Source organism: Agelaius tricolor, unplaced genomic scaffold (assembly GCF_023055355.1).
Source record: "Agelaius tricolor isolate 1412-34295 unplaced genomic scaffold, bAgeTri1.0.p SCAF_1, whole genome shotgun sequence".
In the NCBI taxonomy this organism is placed as follows: domain Eukaryota; kingdom Metazoa; phylum Chordata; class Aves; order Passeriformes; family Icteridae; genus Agelaius; species Agelaius tricolor.
In genome coordinates, this window is record NW_027269261.1 from 38,705,353 (window position 1) to 38,713,527 (window position 8,175).

General features: G+C 43.1%; 1 long non-coding RNA gene across 1 annotated transcript; it reads left to right on the forward strand.

Moving 5' to 3' along the window:
• Positions 1-4,972: 4,972 nt before the first annotated feature.
• LOC139591692 (uncharacterized) lies at positions 4,973-7,747 on the forward strand. Its single transcript, XR_011679724.1, has 3 exons — positions 4,973-5,032; positions 6,172-6,256; positions 7,447-7,747. It is a non-coding gene; the product is annotated as an uncharacterized lncRNA (long non-coding RNA).
• Positions 7,748-8,175: the final 428 nt, after the last annotated feature.

Consider the following 8,175-nt stretch of genomic DNA (forward strand, 5'->3'; position numbering starts at 1 on the left):
AGGATGGCTGGATTATTAAGGGATGTAAAAAGAGCCTTTTAGAAGTGTCACTCCTACACACTAGGGTACAGCAGGAGGTGCACAGCAGCGGTCTGTGTGCCTCTCACAGCAGGGACTGTTGGCACAATGGCTTCTGTTTTTGCTGCCTGTTCAGTATTATTTGTTTTATTTTGATACTGTCAATGCACTTAAAGAGATTATATATTTTTCCCATGGCATAAACAAAATGACTTGCATTTTGCAAGAAGAGTAATGGTAATGAGAACTCAGGCTTCAAGGGGAAATGATAGTAAGGTTGACAGCAAGGAGAAATAAATCTTGTACATTCAACTTAGTCTGAGCTGACTGTCATTTCCTTAAATAAATTAATAAAGTCAAGTCCCCATGTTCTTACCTTATGAGGATGGAGAGAAGAGGGAATGAGCTGTGACCTCGTGGCAGGCAGTGTTTTTAGTAGGTGATCTCTTACCATTAGCTCGAACCAAGCTTCAAGCAAGACATGAGTTTGGTGGTTCTCCTCAAGCTGATGTCAAACCTTTGCCCTCCCCCTTCCATCCACCACTCTGCAGCAGCCCAGAGCTAGACATGATTACAGAGACAGAGGATGATGTAAGGACTCTCCTGAAGCCAGCTGGGCTTAACAGGTCACTTCAGGAACCTCTCCAGCCCTTCTCCCTTCCCCACTGTCACTCCTCCTGTTCCTTGCTGAAGTGTGTAGCCACGAGCAAGACTGAAATGGGGAGGGGGAGTCATGCTATTAATAACTCTGAATCACTGCTCCCTGGAAGATGCTGAGCATTTGTTTATCCTTTGTTCCCAGGGGACAACATACTGTATGTTACAGCCATTTGTTGGTTTGGTTTTTTTCCCCCACCCAAATGCAGAACAGTGGCAGCTGAGCCGCTGTTTGAGAATAGCATTAAAATGTGTAATGCACCATAAATAAACAGAAATAGACAGCCAGGAAGCTGTGGTAATCACTGCTTTGATGTAGCATGAATTATGATGTGTGTATATATGTGAGCGAGTGTGCGGGGGCGGGGTTTCAGGGTTTCATGTTTCTGGCTGTGCTTGTTTTGACTCAGCTGCTGTTGCTCTGGGAAGAGAGCGAACCCAGTCTGTCATTTACCTATCTCCACCTTCGCACTGACAGCTGTGCATGTCCCTTGACTCAGACGAAAGGGATCTCATCCTCCACTGCCTGTTCCCCTGGAGTCCCTCTCTGCCTCCTCCCGGTCCCCTCTGCCCCGGCAGCAGGGCAGAAGGGGTAATCCTGGCTGGCTCCCAGCACCGGGTCACTCCTCCTGCAACCTAGAGAGGATCCTCTTACATCCCGGGCTCCGACATCACCTTCCAGGAGCAGCTGATTTATGTTTCTCGGCTCTACATTAGGCTGTTGGGGTTTTTTTTTCTTGCTGATTTCCTGCTGCTGCTGGGATAGTGAAAAGGCAATGGTTGTGTCAGCAGAGACAGGTGAGGTTATTAACAACTCGGTGTCATGCTTCCCTCAAGACACCGAAATTAAAAAGGTGGCTGTTGCAGCCTAGTGCTCTGAGATCGGTGAGATACACACAGTAGGTGGAAAAAGAGGAAAGCCAGCAGAAAAAAAAGGTAGCAGGGGTGTCTCCTTGTTGATTATCTCCTATCAGCTTCCCAGGGACTCCTTTAGCTGGCACAGCAAGCTGCTTGTTTGGAATTATCTCCCGCCCATCTCTGCTACAGCAGCAAGACAGCTTATTAAAACAGCCTAGCTTTCTTTTTGTGCTCTTTGCATTAATTTTTTACCTGGAGAGCCAATAGCCTCCCTCGGAAAAACTTGAATAGCCCTCTGAATAGCCACAAATGAGTCTAACAGCGCTTAAGTGCTGCTCGGGTTCAATGAATTCTCTGACCTTATGATAATTTCGGTGTCACAGGGCACCAATAAATGCCAAAAACTGTCCGCCAGTCCGTAACTAGCTGCAGAACCACGGCCGAGCGCGGCGGTGCTCGCTCTGAGGCCTGAGGCCAATTAAGGAGCAGGAGCAGCCGCGTCCCTGTGCGGCCCCGCGCCCGCCTGCGCCCTCTGGCGGCGCCCGCCGCACGGCGCCGCGGCCTGACCCGCCCGCAGAGCGCCTCGGCCCGTCCCGCCCGCACATCGCTCCTGCCCGTCCCGTCCCGCCCGCAGAGCGCCCCGGCCCGTCCCGCCCGCGCATCGCTCCGGCCCGTCCGGCCCGCACAATGCCCGTCCCGTCCCGCCTGCAGAGCGCCCCGGCCCGCCCGGCTCCGCTGCGGACGCTGCGCTCCGCCCCGACCGGGGCTGCAAACATCGGCTCAAAGGCTCGTTCTTCTCACGCAAAAAGCGCCATTTCCCAGCTGGGGTGAGGCAGGGAAAGCGCAGGCCTTGGCTCTGCTGAAAAGCAGTTGTCTCGAGCAGGGAAAAGGTTGAAGAACCCAGAAAACTGGGAGCACTTAAATGCTGTGAAAAATTGGCTTTTTGCAAATATTAAAGTGAATATTATATGTGTTACGTTAGAAAGTTATGCTGTATTAATTTTCTTAAGTAGTGTGTTAAATATAGTTTTAGGTTATAACATAAGGTTAAAATAGAAACTATGCTATGTAAGATACTTTTTTTCCTAAAGAAAGGACTCGCAGCGAGATAGCAGCCACAGGACACCTAAATCTTTCAGAGAAAGAGAATTTATTGCTCCATTATCAAAAGAAACTAACTTCTTCCCGCCTCACTCAGCCCTGAAGATGCTGTCAGGATTAAGAGGAAGGAGTTGACACTGCCCAGACCGAATCCTGTGTTTGAATGGAATTTATGCATCATGTATGAGGTGTATGAATGTGCAACAGGCTATTGCTTTTAAGGGTTAATGCTCTCTTAATGTGTGTCCTTTTTCGGGCTTTTGCTGCCCAGAAAAAGGTACCCGGACATCCATAACTTTTTGTTTCTATTGTCTCATATTGTCCTAATTCAAATTGTCCAAAATTTTTACTACTCTAATTATATTGCTATTTTAATAACCATTTTATTACTATTAAACTTTTTAAATTTAAAAAACAAGTGATTGATGTTTTTCACAAATACCTAAAAATTTTTCAGCCGAGTCAGTCAAGTCTGACAGGCTTAGATAGTTCTAATGGACTGCTGAGCATGGGCAAAATTTTCTTGCAGTGGTGATATACTGACGTAACCAAAGACTGCGCAGAAGCCATCTGGGTGAAGGAGTGGTTTTTAGCTAGACAGTTTTAATGGGAATTTGGTGTCTACATATCTCTGAGCATCCAGAGGTGTATTTTTCTCATTGTTGCCACTTAGTACAGTTACACTTTATTTTATTATCGTTTCAGTGAAGAGGAAAGGTTGTACATTGAAGTCTTTCTACATATAGGGATTGCAATACAAAAAAGCAAGAGGCAGCCCTGCAATTTTTCTCTGAGGAATAAAGGTGCATCTTGGTAGAGCTGAGTTAATGCTGTAACTAATCTCTCCCTGACTCAGCAAGGAATTGAGGGATGTGCTTAACTTTATTCACAAACTCTAAGAAGTTTGTGAAACAGATGAAGCCCTGTTGCTGTGTGGCATAGCTGCACACTAATGGATGCATTAAAAAATGCTGTCACAGCGCACCTATATTGCCACACATGGTAATTAGTCAAATTGCAAGACAATTATCATTCCAGTGCTGAGATTGCTGACTTGCACTTGCTTCACAAATGCTTGGAAACACCTTACTCATTCAGAACTAGCAAGCCTAATTCTGTGTTATGTTGTAGCTCCATTGCCCTCCAGCAACACAAAAGGCCTGAAGAGGCTAGAAATAGCCTCTGGAGAGCAATCTCTGACATAAGATGTTCATCCCAGCCCATCTGTTGGCCTACCACAGCTCCTCAACACTAGCTCACTCCAACTGTCTCACAAACCTCTGCCTGGGGCCCTTGTTGGGAAGGGGCCATGTGTTTGACACGAACAAGCAGAGAGCATTGCCTAGCAGTAGCTCAAAAGCAGCTTATGGTCCTAGGGGCTAAATTAAACTCAGTTCAGGAGACGATAATAATTCATGAAGCGCCCATTCCCTCACTCCCATCCACCAAATAGCATCTCCTCCTCCCCTTCTGTTCCCTGGTTGTCCCCCAGGAGATCCTTGCTTGCCCTCTCTCCTGCAGAGAGGTTGAGTTGGAGCAGGGGGATGGTGCAGGACTAGGCAAGGAGCCAGTGATGGTGCATTTTGGAAATGATGGTAAGCAGGAGAGGGAAGGGAAAAGCAGGCTGTGTCTCCTTCATCTCAGTGAGCATCTCCATGCACAGCGTGGCAGGATGAGCCCTAGGAAGCTCATGGTGGGCCAGCCCCTGTTTCTGGAGACAGCACAGTAAAGTGGAATGTCTCTGCCTTCATTCCAATGTACCAGCTCACAGTGAATGGGCAGAGGGTTTTGGGCAAGAGGTGGGACTCCTTGTGTTTTAAAGCCACTAAGCACTCCCTGCCTTTTGCTCAGGACAGAAATGCTCTCCTATCTGGTCTTTCAGGCTGCCTGTGGCTCTGTCCTCCAGTGGGAATGGAGCTGTTGGTGCTCTCCCACCATGGGGCATTGATGGCTCTGGGCTTTCCAATGCTGTCGCTGAAGTGCAGAGCAGAAGGTTGCCCCACTGTCCACCTGCCAAGCACCAATAGCTCAGACACTGGGTGCCCACTTCTTCTCCTCCTTCATTTGGATGTTGCTCTCAGCATATATCCTACTTTTGTTATGCACAACATTTTCAAAACAAAAATTATATAAGCATGAGAAATAGCCACTGCCCCTGATTTTATATTTTTTCCCTTGTTGTAAAGATAGGGCTTGATAAACTAACAGTACAAAATAGCTTCTCCTAAGTCATGTCTCTTTTTATATTAGCTTTACAGGCTCAAGCCACCCAAGAAGAACATGAGGGTTTTTAATGCTCTTTCTTGATCAGAGGAAAAGATGAACATAAGGGGATTCTGCAGTGCAAGAGTTATTTGACAATGCAAGCCTGATAGAATAAATTATTCTGCTTATTTCTGTAAGTATGTAAAGCATATGTAAACCAGCCCAAATGTCAGTATATTCAGACTTTTTAGAGTTTTTAATTTCTTTGGCATTACAGAAGAAAAATACATTTTATTAAATGAAAAATTATTGACACTTCTGTTCTCACTAGCTGAAATTAATGAAAGCTTTGTCATTGTCTTAAATGAAGTGAGAATCACACCATTGCAGTCCTGTTTTAGTGTCATAAAGTTGTCAAGCTGCCAGTTTCCTGTTGGCATGTTAATGGCTTTTTTTAATGATATTTAAAGCAGATAAATTATTTGTATAGTGATTTATTCTATTTTGCAATTAATTGCAGTCATTGAAATATGTTTTATCTTACACTGGGGTTTTATTTTATATGGTGAGGCCATCACATTTCCATTTTTTGTGGTATTTGAGAGCTTTATATTTGCCCAAAAGATGTAAGCATGGCAGTTAATGACTGGATGCAAATTCAGTGTTCTACTTTCAGATAGTTTATTACATTCAGTCAGTGTCTTTGCTGAGTAGATGTTTACATTTTAAGGCTTTTTTTTTTAATTTTAATCTTCTGACATATTATTACTAGGATTTCAGATAAATCCAATATTTTTACGCTCCACATTTTTTGTTCTTATTTGCTGTAGTTCTTTTTTACATTTTCAAGGAATAACAAGAATGAAATGTGTATATAAAACAAAGATACATCATAAAACACATCACATTTGCTTGAAGATACTGCTAGCATGAAAATATTAGTAGTTATAAATCCATCTCCAAGAAAAATTACTATATTTCTCTGCATTCAACCAGCTGTTCATTAAATGGAAAGATACTTTTTCTAAATTGTCTAAATTTTAGGGTCATGTATCTCCTTGTAATGGCTCAGTCTTTGAAGGAGCATCCTTCCAGTTGTTAAACTAGCTCTCAAAATAAAGCCTTTTCTACTATTTATGTGCATACAGATGAAATTTGTATTCACAGAGAGAGCTAAACCAAGACTTATATTCTTTTTCCCCTGAAGATCTGCTTTCCCACCTTTTACATGCTTTTGCTTTTGAGGTGTGGAGGTGCATGTGAATCACAGCAATTGTAAAAGCAGCCAAAACTGCAGATTTCTGCTATTTCTCTGTCCTTCATGTTTTACAGCGTTCATTGGGCTCCTGAACATGACAGAAGCTTGGCCATTCGTCCTGTGAATACCTAAATCCAGGAAAGCTGGAAAGCATGAAAAGTAAGATGTGCTCCTCCTTGGATAACTGTTTATAATGTATGGAGGGGAATAGAGCATTACATTGTGGGGGAGCTTTACTAGAGTTCCCACGGGGAAGGAGTGACTGACCTTAGAGTTATGTCAATGCTCCTGGCATTGCAGTCCTGCTCAAAGGCTCCACTGGGCAAAGAGCTGGGCCTCTACCTAATCAAAGGCAGCCCACCTGCTATAACTGAAAGCACTTATGCTGATGCAGGTGACACAAATGCAAAAACACTCCTAGTTCTGGCGGTCACTAGCCTGTCTATAATCAGTCTAGTGTCTGGGTTTTATTTCCTTAAGCAATATGAGAGTTTTTGTGGTATTTTTATGATAAATATTATTGAATGACAACTTAACCCCAAAAGTAAGATTAGAATTTATTCAGGGATGCATTTCTATTTAGTAGTTTTTAAATGAACACATAAATTATTAGATAAGCTTGTTAACAAATCTGAAATAAAATTAATTTGTTGGTGTAAATTGTTACTCAGCAGGAATGTCAGGTCTGCAAAATAGCTGCAGTTTTAGTCACTGACAGTCACAGTGCCTTAAATAAGTCATTTCCACAAGTTCCATGAAACAGCTTATAGATGTTTTTATTTAAGGTTAATATTTTATATTATTTTAATGGTAAAATTTGCTTTTCTTTCATAAAACAACTTCTCCTAGACACCAGACTCCTAGGAAAATTGGAAAGAAAAAGAGAAAAATTAAATCACTCTAAAGCACCCATTCATCAGCCCTGTATCATAGGATTAAAATATTAAAATTCAGAGATGATAATAAACTTTGCTAAAAAATAAAGCAAGTTTAGCATGTGACAGCAACTGATGTTTGAACATTGTAGCAAATAGATGATCTCTGATTTATAGAAATTAAAGGTCAATCATTGAAATACCAGTTATTTTATTTGACTCACGTAATTAGTGGCCATTACTACCTATTTAAACTGACTGGTAAATGTTTATTTACTTTTGCATCATGTCCCCACAGTCTCAACACACTGATGTGTCTAGCAGCAGAAACCACCCACACTGAAATCAGAGGTGTCCCTGCAGCAATGGCAGAGACAGCTCTGCCCTTGGGGTGCCACCAGAAGGACAGAAGGATGCTCTGCATATGGTCCTTAGTGCATAACAGCTACCTCTGAATGTACTTGCCATTTTTAGGCAGATCTGTCCAATTTATCCCAAACTCCCAGTGCCACAGTGTTCTGCTGCCAATGCCCAAGCTGGCTTCCTCAGTTCCAGTACAAGTATGTCTGTGCCTGCTGACATCATGACTCCTCTTGGTTCCATGAATGTGCCCATGGAAACAGAGATGCACCAAGCCTCCCTTTTTAAAATGCTTGCACAAGATTTGTGCAGCAGAGACCACTGATGAAAGACATTTTCCGTCAATGGAAAGAGCAAACTATGGAAGCATTGATGCAAGTACAGGGACTGCAGACTCACCTGTGCTCTGGGGAGTGCAGTGACTTCCCTGCTGTCTCTCCATACAAGCTTGCTCAGTGGCTTACCCACTGAGAAAGTGATTGTGTAGATCCTTGTTTGTGAAGAACAGTTCAATAGCCTTGAGGCTTGAGACTGCTTGCAGGGAGGGTGGGATTTTCCTGATACACACCCCTGAACTGCAGGAATTGAATGGGGTCCAAAGTCACATGAGATAGATCCAGTGATATGTCCAGTGGATGAAATGGTGTGAAGTCAACTGCTGCTCCTGTCTGGTGGGAACTTTCTATGAGGATGGAAGGACAAGGCATAGAAATTACTTGTTCTTTATAAACATGATTATTTATAATTAATTGTTTTTATTTTTTTACCAGTAGAATGTAAGGTGAAATAAATGATTCATAAAGCTCATCTTCCCTTATCTCTGCAATTCTTTCTTGGGCTCAC